The sequence below is a fragment of the Tenrec ecaudatus genome, chromosome 4 (genome assembly GCF_050624435.1).
Source record: "Tenrec ecaudatus isolate mTenEca1 chromosome 4, mTenEca1.hap1, whole genome shotgun sequence".
In the NCBI taxonomy this organism is placed as follows: domain Eukaryota; kingdom Metazoa; phylum Chordata; class Mammalia; order Afrosoricida; family Tenrecidae; genus Tenrec; species Tenrec ecaudatus.
Window position 1 is genome coordinate 429,783 of NC_134533.1, and position 19,116 is coordinate 448,898.

A 19,116-nucleotide genomic window follows, 5' to 3' on the forward strand; every position below is an offset into this window, starting at 1 on the left:
CCGGAGGCCCTGCGAACTTCAAACCAGTCCATTTGGCTTTTGTAACTCCGTTTGTCCCAAACATAAAAATTAAATCACAAAAGTTAAAAGGGTTTAAATTTTTTAAAAAGTTTGGAAAAAGTCTACGATGTCAAAAATAAATGTAATGAATGTAAATATTAAGCTAAGGGGGCCAAAAAGTCCCTTAAGCCTCTCTGACCGAGACCATGCTGCCTAGTCAGAATGACTAACAACAAAAGTGAAAATGGCTGACAGAAAGCCCAGTCCTGACTTCATGCGCTCGGGCACCTGAAGTCATATTTCGTGTCAATGAAATAGTTTAAATAAGGATTAAGATAAAATAAATAAAAATTAAATTGGACTGTTTAAGTATTGAGTTTATGAACTGGCTTTACTAGGTCTATCCTGTTTCTTTTAACGATTGTTATTAATACAGTGATTGATTTTTAAAAGTTACTGGAAAGTAAAAAGAAAATAGAAAGTTTGTAAGTCTACTTGCTTTCAGCCATCTATTTGAATGTAAAGTGGGTATAGGACACACCTGCAAAGAAGTCTCTGAAAAGGTGAGCCCCACCCCGTGCTTTGAGGGCTCTGGACATTTGTAGACACTGGGGGAGATTGCTGTTGGCAGACTGAAGGGGAAAAAAGAGAGGAAGCATTTGGCTTTTAAAATTTTTAACTAGTTATTTGTGCCTGAAGCTAGACAAAAATGCATATATATGTACGAAGCCATAAAGAAACAACCCCGCTCTAGAATGGAGCGTGAAGGAGAGCCTGGAAGCAGCCTGAAATGCTTGTTGGGGGACCACCTGGATCCACTTGTTGCATGGACTTGCAAAGAAATGCAGCAATACAGAAATGGGTTAAGTCTGGCCATTAACATTTGTAGACCTGGTTCACAGAAACTAGGGAAGAAGATGAAAGATGGTTGGCTGGTCTGAAGTTCATGACCTATCCCAAGGGACTAAAGTTGTTAAAAAGTTGTGAATGGACCCATGGTCAACAGGGAAGGCAACCAAAGGGCACCCCGGAGGGGACTAGCGAGGCAGCCACATTAAGCTAACCAGAACCCCACCAGATAAAACTAGAAAATTTCCGCCTGTGAATTGGCAGTGCATGTTGCTGCTGACTCGATTGACCTGGCTTTTGGATGTGGAGTTGGAATGAAGATTCTTCAGGCGCAGTATGGGAATGAGAGCATGAGGAAACTCGCTCACAAACTTTCACAGATAAAAACGTGAACTATTTTTGTTTTGGTCACTTATAAAATATTGTGTTTAAATAAGGCTGGCACATTTTAAGCTGTATATTTTCTGGTTTTACCTTGTTAGGGCTGTTGTCCTTGCTCCATTCATACAACTGCCTTTAGATCCATGTACAAGTTTCTCATGAGCACAAGGAAGTGCCTTGCAATTCCCGTTCATCTCAAGGCTGCCCATAGTTTGTTATGGTCCACACAGTGGAATGCCTTTGCAGAGTCAGTAAGACACAAGTGAACATCTTTCTGGTGTGCCCTGCCTTCAGCAATGAAATCCCTTTTCTCGTGACTTGTGTATGGCTAAAATATTGTGTAAGGGTGTCAAGTTGATCTGACAACAACCCCTTCATTGTTTCAAGGACACCTGCAGGCAGAGATTCATGATTGTAATTTGCTTAAGTCCCTGCAGCCCTGACAGAGTGTCCAGCACCAACTCCACAAGTTCTTGAGGAAGGCAGTCCCCCGCCACCAGCGAGCAGCCTGCCTGTGCACCACTCCAGCCTGGTGACTCTGTCCTCCTCAAGCGACTCATGCCCACTGGACTGACACCACGTTGATAGAGGCTCTGTGACATCATGCTCACAACTCCAACCACGGTCAAGGTGAACGGACTTGTTGCCTGAATTCACTGCTCACAAGGCTGTCCTGCTCAAGCCAGAACGAAAGACCCCTTAAGCGTAGACTATCTCGGGTTTCTTAATATTGTTATCTTTCTCTAGGTTTTCTGCATAGTGTAGTCAAACTATTAAAATGTGTTACATTAGGTCACAAGTGTATTTTAAGGCTTTCCAAAAAAAAAAAAGTGGTTTTCTTGCTCTTCGAATGCCTTACCACCTGCCCGTCAACTTACAGGTTTCATTGCAGGTTCCGCAGCCACAGCTGTCGCTGCATTCACACCCAGAGTCATGGCCTGGAAGGCCTCTCCAGGATAATTAATGTGAATATTAATGGGTGCAAAGCCACCATGTTAAAATTGTCAGAACCAATTTAGTCCTTAGCTGAAGTAGCCTTGCAGAACAGCGGAGGTCTGAATTTGCTATTCCTTAAACAAGGTAAACTATACACTGCACTTAAAAACCAAATGTTTTTAGGCAAAGAAAACTGGAATTGTATGAGAAACTCCTTTTAGTCCACAAACATGTAAAAAAAAGATCATGAAAAATAGAATTTACAGACAACAGGTATCAAAAATTGTTTAATTGGTCTCCTTGAGTCACGACCTTAATTACTGACCTTGCTGGTCCCCTATTATTAAAACCGAAACTTTTTATTGGACCATGCATTATTAATGCATTTATAAAAGTTTATCCAAAACTGTATAGGAGCGGCTAAGCTTAGACATTAAAAACTCAGTTTCCAGAAGAAGTTGCTGATGAATCAAAGATTTGATTCCCAAATGAAAAGAGTGGGGAATGAGGCAAACTGACCAAAGTGATGTCATTTTGTTGACTGCGGAATGACCTGCCTCCTTCCCCTCCCATCTCAGAAAGTTCCGCTAGTGATTGATTTTAGAACGCGCTCTGATTTTCCCGGGATCAGAACATTGTAATGAATAATATTGTTCCTTTTGATATTGTAGCCAGGATCTTACTACTCTTATTTTATTAACCAGGATGTTATAATAAATCCTGTACCCTATAACGCTCACTAACTCTAACGAATGTTAGCATTAGCTTTGTTTTCTACTTTTGTCATATGCTTGCTTGAGTTTCTGATAAGTGATAAATGAGTTTTTGCCTTTAAAACCTCACAGAGATGTGGACTCTGGACTGCAATCTAAAGAATCACTTTTATTTTCTAGCAGTCTGGTTATAAATGAATACAAGACTCTTCTAAATTTCAAGCCATTGTAGTGGCTGTCATTCATTTGAACCTGAAGCACATTGACTGGAAGGAAGCTTCTAGAAACGCAAGCTTCTATCAGACAGAGCATGGGTGAAAGCAGCTGTTGTTAGCTGTCCTTGACTCAGTTCCGAGTCCCAGCAGCCTTCTATACAACAGAACAAAGCTTTGCCCAGTCCGGCCTCACCCTCATAACGGTTGCTGTGCTTGGACCCATTGTTGCGGCCATTGTGTCACTTCATCGTGCCAAGCTCTTCCTCGACTCTACCAAGAAGGTCCTTCTCCGGAACGAATCTCTGCTGATAACACGTTCCAAGTATGAAGATGAACTCCATGCTCTTAAAACCAAAAAGAGGTCTTGTGCAGTCTATTTGCCCAGTGGGATGTGTCCTTTGATCGCTTGGCTGCTGCTTCCAGGAGCATTGATTATAGAGTCAAGGAAGACAAAATCCTTAACAACTTCAACCTTTCTTCCATTTATCATGATTCACCTGCTGGGCAGGTTGTGAGGAGTTTGGTCTCCTTTCCATCGCGTCACAATCCATACAGAAGGCTGCAGAACTTCATCTTCTTCAGTAAGTGCTTCAACTCCCTCCCGGGCAGCAAGCAAAGTTGTGTCCACAGCACATTGCAGGTTGTTAACAAGCCTTCCTCTAATCCAGATGCCACATTCTTCTTCATAGAATCCAGCTTCTCTGAGGACTTGCTCAGCATACAGATGGAGTAAGGATGGTGAGAGGATACAACCCTGTCACACACTTTTCCTGTGTTAAACTATGCGGTATTCCCTTGTTCCATTCATACAACTGCCTCCAGCTCCATATCCAAGTTCCTCATTAGCACAAGGAAGTGTCTTGCAATTCCTGTTCATCTCAAGGCTGCCCATAGTTTGTTATGATCCACACAGTAGAATGCCTTTGCAGAGTCAATAAAACACAAGTGAACATCTTTCTGGTATGCCCTGCCTTCAGCAATGATATCCCTTGTCCAATGAATTGTTCTGAATCCAGCCTGAACCTCTTAGGGTTCTCTGTCAATGGATTGCTGAAACCATTGTTGATGATCTTCATCAAAATTTTACTTGCATGTGGTAACAATGATATCCTTCTAGAGTTTGGACATTCTGCTGGATCACCTTCTTCCTGTTAGTTGGCCAAGTAGTTGTTTTCCACATTTCCTGGCACAGACAAGTGAGCACTTCCAGTGCTTTATCAGCCTGTTGAAACATTTCTATTGGTATTCCATCCATTCCTGAAGCCTAGTTTTTGCCAAGATTTTCAGTGCAACTTGAATTTCTTCCTTCAGCACCATAGGTTCTTGCTAATATACTATCTCCTTAAATGGTTGAATGCTGACCAGTTATTTTGATACAGTGACTCTGTGTATTCTTTCTATTTTATTTTTAGCCTTTAAAAAAGTTTTATTGGCACTCCTTCCACATATCATGCAATTCAACAGTTCCACCATAATCTTCCAATATTGCCATTTGAACTTTGAACTTGTTCTTCAGTTCTTCAGTTTAAGATATGCTAAGTGCATAAGGCAAAGAAAATACATCAAAGGTATTCATCTGGGGAAGGATGAGGTGAAATTATGGTTATTTGCAGATGATATGATTTAATATATGGAAAATCGCCAAAGTTCCACAAAGGGAGTACTGGAAGCAATAGAGGAGTTTGGCAGAGTGGCAGGATACAAGATCAACAAACAGAAGTCCATCGGACTGTTATACACATCAGATAAGACCACAGAAGAGGAGATAAAGAAAGGTGGTACCCTTCACAATAGCCAAATACAAATTGAAGTATCTAGGGATACACCTCACTCAAAGAACAAACTATCTATATGAGGAAAACTACACAACACTATTACAAGAAACCAAGAGCGACCTCAACAAATGGAAGAACATCTCATGCTCGTGGATGGGAAGACTCAATATAGTCAAGATGTCAGTTCTGCCAAAGGCACTACATAAACTTAATGCAATTCTGATACATTAACCTCATCTTTCTTCAAAGAAATGGAAAAACTGATTTCCAACACCATATGGAGAGGGAAGAAGCCCAGAATTGGTAGAGAACACCTCAAGAAGTAGGACACAGTAGGAGGGTTTGTGTTACCTGACTTTAGTACATACTATACAGCCACAGTTGTCAAAAATGCACGGTATAGGTACAATGACAGATACTCAGACCAACGGAAAAGAACTGAAACCCCAGAAATAAAAGTATCAGCATACAGACAACTGATCTTTGATAAGGGCCCAAAGAATATCCAATGGGAAGCAGATGCCCTCTTTAACAAGTGGTGCTGGGAAAAATAGATATTTACCTGCAGAAAAATGAAGCAAGACCCTTATCTCACTCCATGCACAAGAATAAACTCAAGGTGAATCACAGACCTTGAAGTTAAACCCCAAACTATTAGTGCCATCAATGAGGGAATTGGGACCAACTTGAGAACTTTGGCACAGGGAATACATACGCTATCAGAAATAGGGAAGGACACAAACACAGAGGAGGCACACACTTACAAATGGGATATACTGAAGATAAAACACCTGTGTACATCGAAAGAATTCATCAAGAGAGTTCACGGATTGGGAAAACCTCTTTAGCAATGATACATCAGACAAAGGCCTTATTACTAAAATCTACAATACTCTGCTAGATTCCAAAAAGAAAAAAAATGAATTGCCCACTGAGCAGTTGGGCAAAGGACCTGAACAGAAGTTTCACAGGGGCAGAAATCCAAATGGCTAACAAAAATATGAGAAAATGTTCCCGATCTTTAGCCATAAGAGAAATGCAAATTAAAACAACAATGAGGTACAACCTAACACCCTCAAAGGTAGCCCAATTCAAAAAATCAGGAAGCAACAAGTGTTGGAGGAGCTGTGGGGAGACAGGAACTCTCATCCACCGCTGATGGACCTGTAAGTATGTACAGCCACTATGGAAATCAATCTGGCGATATCTAAAACAGATGGAAATAGACCCAGCAATCCCCTTACTGGGCATATACCCAGAAGAGGCAAGAACCAAACCAAGGCCAGACATCTGTGCGTCAATGTTCATTGTGGCACAGTTCACAATTGCAAAGAATTGGAAGCAACCCAAATTTCCATCAATTGATGATTAGATTAAAAAGCTGTGATATATACATACAATGGAGTATTACACACCACTAAAAAGCAGTGATGAACCTATGAAGCACATCGCCGCATGGGAAGAACTGGAGGAAATCATGCTAAGCAAAGTAAGTCAAGTACAAAAGGACAAGTACAACATGAGTCCACTGAGGTAAGCTTTAAGAAAGAATGCAAAAGGGGTATAGGGAAGAAAGCTACGGTATACAAACATTCCTGGGATGAGGACCAGGTAATGTGGCAGGCACAAGACCAAATACAGGCATACATATGGTAGACAATTGAAAAGGAGGTAGGGCAAGGAAAAAAATAATAAAAAAGAAATGGGTAGCAGGGGCACAGGGCACTAACCCACCCAAGGGGAAGGTATTGTTTGTGTCTCCACAGGGAAAGAGGGACCAGACTTCAACCCAGTGCTCCAAGATGTGAATGCAACATGCCGGCGTGGAACAGGGAACCCATGAAGAGGTCTGGGGGGCCGGCCCAAACCCCAACTACTAAGTGGACACCTGCGTCTCTACCCAGAAAAATTTATTTCAAAGGACAGCATTGAATCTGCAGCTCTGGGAGAGGGACATATCTGATCAGAGCACACGGGAGCAGATGAAGGGGGAGGAGGAGAGAGTGGAACATATCCTGGCCCACCAGGCCATGGGGACGATATTCCCAATTAGAGCAGCCAGTCCACAGGGAGGATCACATGGCCTCCCCCACTATGAGACATGCCTCGCACTGACCCATAGCCCTACAGGGGAAAACACCAGACACAGTGTGGGAATTGCGCCCGATTGGATCCCGCCACACCGAGGCAAAACACTAAGGGGTGCAACAGAACAGCAAGGGAATGGAGCGGCGTTGTCCCCCAGGGAATGCTGAAGATGGACTTTGGGGCCAGGGTATGGTGCCCCAACAGACTAGACTGGAAAACACTCCTAAAGGCCAACAAACAGTCCTTGAGCTAACTACAAGCTTTTCTTTCTTGTGTTTTGTTTTGTTTGTTTTTTGTCATTGGTTTGCTGTTGTTTGGTTGTATATTGTTGCTTGGTTTTGCTCTGTCTTGTTTTTGTGCATGTTATTATCTCCACAGGTCTGTCTAAATAAGATAGGCTGGATAAACAGTATGGAGGAGAAAACAATGGGACCGATTGCTCCGGGGGGGGGGGACATGGGAGAGAGAGAGGTGGGTGAAAGATAGTGATGTTAACAAACCCAGGAACAAGGGAACAACAAGTGATCCAAATCAGTGGTGAGAAGGGTGTGGGAGGCCTGGTAGGACATGATCAAGGGCAATGTAACCAAGAGAAATTGCTGAAACCGTGGTGGGGATTGAGCATGTTAGTGGGACAGGAGGAAAGTCAAAGGAAATAGAGGAAAGAGCTGGGAGGAAAAGGGCATTTATAGAGGTCTAGATAAAAACATGTACATATGCAAATATATTTATATATGAGGATGGGGAAATAGATCTATGTGCATATATTTATAGGTTTAGTATTAAGGTAGCAGAAGGACATTGAGCCTCTACTTAAGTACTCCCTCAATGCAAGAATACTTTCTTTTATTAAATTGGCATTCTATGATGCTCACCTTCCCGACACAACCACTGAAGACAAATGGGTGCATAAGCAAATGTGGTGAAGAAAGCTGATGGTCCCAGCTATCAAAAGATATAGCATCTGGGGTCTTAAAAGCTTGAAGGTAAACAAGCAGCCATCTAGCTCAGAAGCAACAAAGCCCATATGGAAGAAGCACACTAGCCTGTGTGATCACGAGGTGTCTAAGGGATCAGGTATTAGGCATTATCAGAACAAAAAAATCTTACCATAGTGAATGAGGGGGGTAGTACGGAGTGGAGAACCAAAGCCCATTTGTAGGCCACTGGACATCCCCTTACAGAAGGGTATGGGGAGGAGATGAGCCAGTCAGAGTGTGATGTAGCAATGATGAAAAATACAACTTTCCTCTAGTTCCTAAATGCTCCTCCCCTCCCCCCGCCCCGCCCCACTATCATGATCCCAATTCTACCTTGCAAGTGTGTCTAGACCAGAGGATGTACACTGGTACACATAGGAACTGGAAACACAGGGAATTCAGGGCGGCTGATCCCTTCAGGATCAGTGGTGTAAGTGACGATACTGGAAGGGTAGAGGGAGGGTGGATTGGAAAGGAGGAACCAATTACAAGGCATGTGTCCTCTTCCCTGGGGGACGGACAACAGAAAACTGGGTGAAGGGAGATGTCAGACAGGGCAAGATATGATAAAATAATAATTTATAAATTATCAAGGATTCATGAGGGAGGGGGGAAGGGGGAGCGGGGAGGGAAGGAAAAAATGAGGAGCTGATGGCAGGGGTTTAAGTGAAGAGCAAATGTTTTGAGAATGATGAGGGCAGTGAATGTACCAATGTGCTTTACACAATTGATATATGTATGGATTGTGATAAGAGTTGTATGCGCCGCTAATAAAATGATTAAGATTAATTAATTTCTTAAAAGATATGCTAACTGTGTTTTTCCCCTTTGGTTTCTGAACTCTAAGTCTTTGCACATTTCTTTAAAATATTTGACTTTGTCTACTCAAGCTGCCCTTGGACATGTTCTGTTTAGCCTCTTGAGTTCATCATTCCTTCCATTTGTCGTAGCTGCTCTCTGATTGGGAGCAAGTTCCAGAGCCTTTTCTGATGGGCATTTTGATCTTCTCTTCCTTTCTGGGCTTTTTAATGGCCTTCTGTTTCTTCATGAATGCTGTTCTTGATGTCTTCCCACGGCTCATCAGGTCTTCTGTCATTGGTGGTCAATGCATCCAATCTGTTTTTAAACTCTTCTCAAATTTCAGGAGGAATATCAGGATACAAGAACAGCATACACAAATCCGTTGGATGTTGATGAAATGACACTGAAAATATATTAAAAGAAATCTGACCATAGTAACAAAAGATCCAGACAAAGTAAACTGCAAAACATGCCTACAAGAAACCAAAAGAGACTTACCTAAATAGGAAACGCTACCAGGCTTCTGTATAGGCCGACAAAATGCAGTGAGAATGTCAGTATTGCCAAACACTTCACAAATCCAACACGGTTCCTATCCAAATACCAGCACAATTCTTCAGAGAAATGGAAAATTTACCTACTAACTTTATATGGAAAGGAACGGAACCCAGGATAAATAAAACACGGTTATAAAATAAAAACAAAACAGGAGACTTTTCCCTCGCAGACATTAAATCCTGTCACATAGCTATGGCAAGCAGAGCGGCTTGGTGGCAGTTTAAGAACAGACGGGAAGACCAATGGATTAGGATGGAGAATGCAGGCATACAAGCAAGTACCTACTGACAGTTGATTTTTGATAATGGATTACTGGGGGAAGGGGTAGTCTTTACAATAAATGGTGCTGGAAACATGGAATCTTCACCTGCAAAACAAGAACGAGAAACAAGACCTGTGTCTCATACCATGTACAAAATGAATGGGTCAAAGACCTCCATATAAGCCCCAGAGCCATAAGGACCATCAACAGAGAAAGAGCAATAAGCTGAAGGGCCCAATATAAGGCATAGATGCACTACAGAACATGATGGGGGAAACCAAGTATAGAAGACAAAACAAAGGACTGGAGCCTTCTGAAAATACCACATTGGTGCACATCCAAAAACTTCATAAAGAGTTAAAACAGAACCCCAGATTGGGAAACTATTTAGTAATGAAGGGCTAATTTCAAAAACATATAGAAAACCTCAACACCTTTATTTTTTTTAAACATTTTATTAGGGGCTCATACAACTCTTATCACAATCCACACATATACATACATCAATTGTATAAAGCACATCTGTACATTCGTTGCCCTAATTCTTTTCTTTTTTTACATTTTAGTAGGGGCTCATACAACTCTTATCACAATCCACAAAAACTCAACACCTTAATAAGAAAAATACAAGTAACTGAATCAGAAATGGGAACAGGACATGAGTAGATAGTTTACCAAACACGACCTCGAAGTGGCCAACAAACATATGAAGAAATGCTCGTGTTTATTAGCAATAAGAGAATACAAATTTAAACAACAATGAAATGCTACCTAACACCAGCACTCTTAGCAAAAAAAAAAAGTTTTCAAAGCAGAAAATAATAAATGCAGGAGAGGATGTGTCGAGATTAAAACACTCATACATTGCTAGTAGAGTGGACAATCACCATGGAAACTGGCACGGTGCTTCCTTAAACAAATGCAACTTAATGAAGTTGGTTAATCCTCTAAAGATAAACATTTAATGATACCATTATTACTAAAAAATGAAAAGAAAAGAAAATGGTTCTCTCATTGAAATATAAGACTTTGTGGACTATGAAGAGACCAGGGACAGTGGTGAGGGCAGTGGAAGGGGAGAGACAGGAAATTAGGGAGAAGAGTGGGAGGAGGAGGAAACTGAGTAAAAATACATTTATGAGGGTTAAATGGGATGTTATTGCTGATTTGATGAGCCTGGCTGTGCAACTACACCTAATATGCTTTTCTTAAAAAAAAGAACAAAATAAATAAAGCTTGAGAGAGAGAGGACGCACAGCCTTAAAACGCTTCCAGGTTCCTTAGCCTCCGGATCCGAACGCTAGTCAGAGTGGCTGCGAAAGGAGGCAAAGGAAAACTGAAGCGCACTTGGATTCTTCAGTGACAGACAAGCTCATTTAAAACAAAAAGAACAACTAGAAGAGGTCAAGGGAAAAATCAAATACATGAAATTGAAGTAGAACCCACTTAAAAACTACTGGGCAATTAAAGAAATGAGGAGTGAAAATTTAAAATTCCATGAGAATGAAAATGCAATATTTCTAAACTGGAGTACAGCAAAAATAGTACTTAGAGCATAACTTACAGCAATAAAGAACCAAAATCACCACCTTAACCTCACAACTTTAGCAATTAGAACAAGTGCAGCAAAGTAAGCCTTTAGCTACCAAAAGAAAAGAAAAAGCAAAGATTAGAGAAGAAATAAATCAATCAGAAAACAGGAGAAAATATCAACAATATAGGAAGTTAGTTCTTTGAAAAGCTTAACAAAATTGACAAACCACTGGCAAACTTGACAAAGGTAAAGGAGAAGTTGTAATCATCATGAATAAGATCATTGAAAACAAAACAAAATGGGCAACATGACAACAGAATCAACTGCAATAAAAAATCATGATGCAATACTATGAAAGACTGTATTCCAACAAATTTGAAAACTTGGAAGAAATGGACAAATTCCTAGGATCATACTACCGACCTAAAATAACACAGACTGATACAGAAAACTCCAACAGATTCACAACAAAGGAAGAGAGGAATCAGGTCATTAAGAAACTCCCAAACACAACAAGAACAACAAAAGTCCAGGCCCGATGGCTTCTCTACCAAGCTTTCAGAGGAGAGTTGACATCATCTTATTCAAACTACTCCAGCGGCTAGGAAAGATGGCAAACTACCAAACTCAATTTATGAAGGGGGGCACAACCCTGATTCCAAAGCCAGGAGAAGGCCCCACTACAATAGGGAATCACCAGTCAGTACTGTAAGGAATTTTGGGGTGCGAAACAGAACCAAAGATCCAATCGGCAAAATTTAGAAGCAGGCTTTATTGAGAGGCTTGCGGGCAGATTCAGCAACTCAGGGGTTTGAGCTATTGAAACCACACTTTGGGAAATTTAGGCTGCGGTTTTTATACCCCTGCTGGCAGGCACAGCTGGGAAGGGTCCAAGCTGGGGAGGATCTGTGCACACAGGTGCTTCAGAAGGGAGAAGGTCTTTGACCTTATCTATATGCCAAGGATGGCTAGAGTGGAGCGTGCTTATCCTCAGAAAACATTCCGGCTCCGGGAGGAGCCGGCTTCAGGAATTTGAAGGTTGAGCAGGGGAGGGGGAGATCGGTGAGAGAGGGAGGTCAGTGAAAGGGAGGTCTATGAGAGGTGAATTCTGAGAGCCAAGCTGAAGGCACCGGATTCAAAATGGAGTCCCTTTTGCCAAGACCAGGCAAGTACCACGTATGAACATGGATGCAAAAATTCTCAATACAATCCTAGCTAAGAGAATCCAACAAGCCATCAAGAGAGACTACGCCATGGTCAAAGAGGATTCATACCAGGTACACAGGGATGGTTCAGCATCAGAAAATCAATCCACGGAATCTACCATATAAATAAAACAAAGAAAGAGAATGGCATGATCATTTAAATGGGTGCAGGAAAGGCATTTGACAAAATCCAATTCCTTTTCCTGATAAAAAGCATTCAACAAAATAGGAATAGATGAGAAATTCCTCAACGTAATAGCTGCCAACATCTAGTTCAAGGGTAGACAATGTCAGGTCATATAAGGTCCATGAAATCATCTGTACCAGCTCATATCACACGCCTCACCAAAGAGAAGCACTTCGAACCATCACCTTAGGGGTGAGTTAATTACATGCTTGATCAAATAGTGCAGGTTATTTGATAATTTTATGTAACTTATGAATGATGTTGTCTACATGGTCCTTTGTGAAAATAAACCCCCCACCCCTGCTATAGCTCAATGGGGAGAAACTGAACACATTCAACTTGGGGATCCTCCTGACACCCCTCTCAGTCAGTACTGTGCCGAAAGGCTTGGTCACAGCCATTCGACAGCAACAACGAAATTGGCACCAAAAAAAAAAAAAAAGAAGTAAAAATCTATATGCAGAGTTTCTCGGGCAGTCGCAGCGTCTGCCCTCTGCTGACCCAACACCCGTCTCGGTGTCTGCAGCCTCCTCCACTTCCTTCCTGGGCGACGAGAACCAGCGGCCAGAAATCCATCATGTCTATCCTCAAGGTTCACACCAGAGAGATCTTCGACTCCCGTGGAAATCCCACCGTTGAGGTCGATCTTTACCCCGCCAAAGGGCTCTTCAGAGCTGCCGTGCCCAGTGGTGCCTCGCCTGGGATCTGTGAGGCCCTGGAGCCCCAGGACAATGATAAGAAACCGGTATCTGGGCAAAGGTGTCTCAGAGGCTGTTGAGCACATCAATGAAACAATTGTGCCTGCCCTGGTTAGCAAGAAGCTGAACGTTACGGAACAGGAAGAGATCGACAAGCTGATGATTGAGATGGAGGGAACTGAGAATGAATCAAAATTTGGTGCAAATGCCATTCTGGGGTGTCCCTCGCTGTGTGCAAGGCCGGAGCTGTTGAGAAGGGAGTCTCCCTATACCGTCACATTGCTGACTTGGCTGGCAATTCCGAAGTTATCCTGCCCGTTCCTGCTTTCAATGTGATCAACAGCGGCTCCCATGCCGGCAACAAGCTGGCCATGCAGGAGTTCATGATCCTCCCGTCGGAGCAGCCAACTTCAAGGAGGCCATGCGCATCGGGGCCGAGGTGTACCACAACCTGAAGAACGTCATCAAGGAGAAGCGTAGGGAACTGCGTGTCCCCCCACCCTGGATTTAAGCCATGTACGACCTTAATGAATTTACTTTCAGTTTCCTGCCATACAAACTGCCCTGAGGTTTTATTGCCCTTTGTTTCTTTCCCGCCAGAGGGTGGCTGCCTTGACCCTTGCTAGGATTGGTGCTCTTTCACTAGCAGCTGCTATGTTCATTGGTCAATACACGACTGATGGCATCCCCCCTCCCCCACCCAGGCACCAGAAATGCTTCCTTAGCTTACTTACCTGTTTGCCTTATTTGGAGATGCACGACTATTGGCTACCTCAGTTGTACCGTACTTTACATGGGATGTAATGGTGCCCGCCCTTCGCTGGCTATTTAAACTTCTGCTCTCAACTCAATAAATCAGGCTTGATCAGATTCCTGTCTTGCCTCCAACTCTCCGCGCCCTTACCCATCTTCATTCCCAGTCCCTCTTTCAGATACCCACGTTGTTGATGTCCCGTGGGACGGGACAGAGAAGTACGGCAAGGATGCCACCAATGTCGGAGATGAAGGCGGATTTGTCCCCAACATCTTGGAGAACAAAGAAGCCCTGGAACTGCTGAAGAACACTTTTGGGAAAGCTGGTTACACCGAAAAGGTGGTGATTGGCATGGACGTTCTTCAGGTCTGGGAAATACGACCTAGATTTCAAGTCTCCTGATGACCCCAGCTGGTACATCTCACCTGACCAACTGGCAGACCTGTACAAGTCCTTCATCATGAACTACCCAGTGGTGTCTATCAAAGACCCCTTCGACCAGGATGACTAGGACGCTTGGGCAAAATTCACTGCCAGTTCTGGGATCCAGGTGGTAGGGGACGATCTCACAGTGACCAACCTGAAGCAAATCACCAAGGCCGTGGATGAGAAGTCATGCAACTGCCTCCTGCTCAAAGTGAACCAGATCGGCTCCGTGACCGAGTCTCTGCAGGCATGCAAGCTGGCCCAGTCCAATTGGTGGGGCGTTATGGTGTCTCATCGTTTTGGAGAGACCGAGGATACTTTCATTGCTGACCTGGTGGTGGGACTCTGCACTGGACAGATCAAGACTGGTGCGCTGTGCTGATCTGAGTGCCTGGCCAAGTACAACCAGATCCCCAGAATTGAAGAGGAGCTGGGCAGCAAGGCCAAGTTTGCTGGCCAGAAGTTCAGAAATCCCCTCGCCAAATAAGCTGGGCAGGCAGACTCTGGTATCCCCTCCATGAGCTTGTCGGCGTTCTCTCCGCTTCCCTAGAGCTGCCCTGCAGCCAAGCCAGACCAGCTGATACCTGTTGGAACCCCAGCTTTGTGACCCTGTGACTCAACTCCTCGCCCTTCTCAAGAGCTTCCCACCAAGTGTCCCAGTGTCATCCCGAGGTGTCAACAGGCAACATCCCCAGTGGTTTTGTTTGCAAAATAAACATCAGTGACCCCTAAAAAATCTATATGCAGATGATATGATTTCATACATAGAAGACTCAACAATAAAACTTGTTGGAATAAAGGAAAGATTCAGTAATGTGGCAGGGTAGAAGAGCAACGTAACAATATGACCCAGAGCTGTGTATACGAATGCATGAAGAACTCTAAATAGGGAATAAAGAATGGAACACCAAGGAGCTGACGCCAAGGGCTCAGGTAGAAAGCAAAGGTTTTGAGAATGATGGTGGCAACAAATGTACAAATGTGCTTGACACAATGGATGGATGGATGGATTGTGATAAGAGTTGTATGAGCCCCCAACAAAATAATTTTTTTAAATGAATGGAATACCATTCACTACAGTCATCCAAAGGATTAAATACTTAGGAATAAACCCAACCAGAGAAATAAGAGATTTGTGCAAAGAAAAGTACAAAAGACGATTACAAGAAACCAAGAGAGACCTGCGCAAAGGGAAGAGTGTTCCATAGTCACAAATAGGAAGACTTAACAGTGTGAAAATGTCAACACTACCCAAAGTAATCTATAGATATACGCATAATGCATTTCTGAGTCAGGTCCCAGCATTATTCTTTAAAGAAATGCAAACACGGGGCCAGGGGGAGCTGATGGTACTGGGGGAGTAGGGCACTAATCCACCCAGGGGGAGGGTATTGTTTATGTCTCCACAGAAATGGGAGTGTAAGTGCAGACTCCACCACAGTGTGACAAACCTTGAGCGCAACATAACCACATGGAACAGCTCGTGAACAGAGGTCTACAGGGCTGGCCCCAATCAGAGTCAAACTGACACTCCCCACCTCCCTGGAAGTATGCGCTACAGAGGACAACATGCAGGTTGGGGAGAGCAGCTGGCCTGTCACCTCCATACAGAAGCAAACCAAGAAGGAAACAGAGAGAGCAAGGGACTAGACCCCACAGTGGCACACCAAGCCCTGAGGATGACATCCTGACAGCGTGCTGCTAAGGCACAGAGAGGACTGGAGGAATGACCACAACTTGAGACATGATGTCCATCACTGGAGCATACCTCGATAGGGGACACATAGTGGCAGGGAGTGTGTCTGGTCTGAGCACCGCCACAGCAGGGCGAACCAAGAAGGAACATAGCAGATAAAGAAGGGAACATAACATGGGAAAGAGCAAAGCCACAACCCCCTGAGGAGCCCCCAAAATAGACTTTAGGTTAGGAGGGGCAGTTCCCAGAATGCCCCAGGACTGGTGGGGAGATAGCCATAACTTAGGTCAGCAGACAGACCTAGAATTATGTATGCTTTTTCATTTCTGTTTTTGCTATTTTTCCCCTTGATTGTTTGTTTCCCTTTTTATTCAATCTTTTGTTTTCTTTTTGCTTTGTTGTTTTGCCTACCTATATAAGATAGGCATGGGGAAAAAGCCTGAGGAGAAAGCAATGGGACCGAAGGTTCCAGATGGACCTTGGGGAGGAGGAGGTGGGAGAAAGGAGTGGGGAGCAAACAACACCACAGACAGGGGAACAACTCGGGAATTAATAGCAATAATGAGGAGGAAGTAGAGATCCCAGTGCTGTTAGAGCAAGAGCAATCTAGCTGAGAGGAATTACCCAGAGGCAGAAGAAGGGTGAGCATGATGATGGGGCAGGAGAAAGGTAAAGAGAAACAGAAAAGATCTAGGAAGCAAAGCTATGGGTAGAGATATAAACACAGGTGTGCACTTATGTAAGTATATTAATTAATAAAAGTAGAGGTATTGGCCCATGTACATATATTTCTATGGCAATACATTGAGGAATTGGACGGACTTTGGGCCTCTGCTCAACGTCTCCCTCAATGCAAGGATACTTTGTTCTAACAACCTGGCATTCTGTAATGCTCACTCTCCCAACATGATCACTAAAGGCAAAATGGGTGCATAAGCAAATGTGGTAAGTGATGGTTCCCGGCTATCAAAAGATATAGCATCTGGGGTCTTAAAGGCTTGAAGATAAACAAGCAGCCATCTAGCAGAGAAGCAACAAGCCCACATGTTAGAAGCACACCAGCCTGTGTGATCATGAGGTGTCGACAGACTCAGGCAACAGGCACCAGAAGACCCAAAACAAGCATATTGTTGAAAATGAGGGAGGTCAGAGCAGAGATCCAAAACCCATCTGTAGACAATAGGATATCTCCTCACAGAAGGGTCACAGGAAGGAATGAGTCAACCAGGGCGCAGTACAGCGCTGCTGAAAGACACAGCATTCTTCTGGTTTCTCAAGACTACCTTACTTCTCCCTATCATGATCCCAGTCCTGCCTTTCAGCTCTGGCTAGAATGGAGCATGTACACTGGTACAGCGATGGGATTCAGGTCAAATAAACCACTCAAGAACAGAAATGGGAGTAGTGATACTAGGAGGGCAGGGGGAAGGTAATGGGAGGGTGAGGGGGGTGGGATGGAGGAAGGAGGAACCCATCACAATGATCTAATTAGAATCTCCTTGGTGGTCATCTCCCTGAGGCACTTGGCTACCTCATGGCAGACTCCCAGCTCTGCAGTAGCTGGGATGGAAGTGTAGAGGGGCAACAGGGTCGTAATTCTAAGGGACCAGACTGGGACTGGGGCAAATAAAAAAACAAATTGCTTTTGGATCTCTGCCCAGACCAGAAGGCATCTAGTGGACACCTCATAGCCAGGGCTCCCCAAAAGTAGGGACAAACACAGCCGATCAAACCACATGGGGTCTGCATAAGGACGGGAATAGACACACCTGTACATTACTTTCCGTCTTTTCCTTCCGCCTTAATGTGTTCATTTTCTGGTCCCCTAACACACCACCTAGCCGGAAGTTAGCACCCACAGCAGAGCCGGAGCTCCTGGGCAAAGCTTAAAGCATGGGCACACATGTCCACAGCTCTCCTGTGTCTTACTTACTCTAGTATCGTTTTTCCTATTACCATTCTTTTTCATTTTTATCATCTTTTTTATTTCACTGTGCAACCTGCTTCAGTGCCGGCAGCCCACGGGGTAAAGGCAGGCAATGGTAGGGGTACAGTTTGCTCTGGCATGGGACACTGTGAGGGGCCCATAGGATCGGACCTGCCATCAAGCCAAACCCAGGCACCCCGATTCTCATTTTGGAAACGGTCATCTCTGACCCTTTCCTTTACGTCTCCTTTCTTCAATCTAAAGTTGCCCCAACTTGCACAGCAAGGCAGAGAACACTGAAAGTGGGGGCAGGGATGCAAGACAGAGGAACAGAGACAAAATGGGACGGGAGGTTGGACCAGAGATCAGCCCCAAACAACTTGATTGCAAAACTTATACACAACCTGTATGAGGAACTTGGCAGGCAAAGCATCCCTTTGCATCTAAAGCAGTGCCTTCTAAGCACTGCTTTGTTCACCTGGCCTGCAGATATTGTGAAGGTAACACAAAGCCTCGGGCCCGCCCAGGTCCCTTGTGGGGAACTGCATGTCCCTCAGCCTTGGATCAAAGCCAAATACAACCTTCATGTATTTACTCTCAGTTTCCTGTCATATAAATTGTGCCCAGTGGTCTTCCTGCCTTTGTTTCACCTGCAGTTATTAGTTACTTGACCTTTGCTAGGATTGGTGCTCAATTGCTAGCAGCCACTCTGCTCATTGGACAACACACACCTGGCGGCACTTCCGCCAGGAGCCCGGTATGCCTCATTAGCATGTGGACCTGTTTGAGCACAATCGCCCGCCATTTATTCCTTATTTGGTAGGTGCGTGACTATTGGCTACCCTAGCTATACCTTATTTCCATGTGACGGAATGGTGCCCGCCCTTCGCTGGCTATTTAAGCCTCTGCCTTTTGCTCAATAAACGAGACTTGATCAGATTCCTGTCTTGTCTCCATTCCTTGCGTCTCTTGCCCATCTTCATTCCCAGTCCCTCTTTCAGGTCCACGTTGCTGATGACCCGCGGGACGGGTCAGTCCCTGACTTCCGGGCGGACCCACCAGGCCTTGTCACCTTGGCAGCGGGTGTTTTACTTCCTTACTTAGTTTCACTTTTCTCGTCAAACCTTTTCC

The 19,116-nt window shown here is 44.0% G+C and overlaps 1 non-coding gene and 1 pseudogene across 1 annotated transcript; one reads left to right on the top strand and one right to left on the bottom strand.

The window, feature by feature from the left end:
* The first annotated feature begins 13,041 nt into the window (after positions 1–13,041).
* Positions 13,042–14,865, top strand: LOC142446195 (alpha-enolase-like; annotated as a pseudogene).
* A 3,182-nt stretch (positions 14,866–18,047) lies between these two features.
* Positions 18,048–18,179, bottom strand: LOC142447673 (small nucleolar RNA SNORA42/SNORA80 family). The gene has a single exon (XR_012784336.1). It is a non-coding gene; the product is annotated as a small nucleolar RNA SNORA42/SNORA80 family (small nucleolar RNA).
* Between the last annotated feature and the right edge of the window lie 937 nt (positions 18,180–19,116).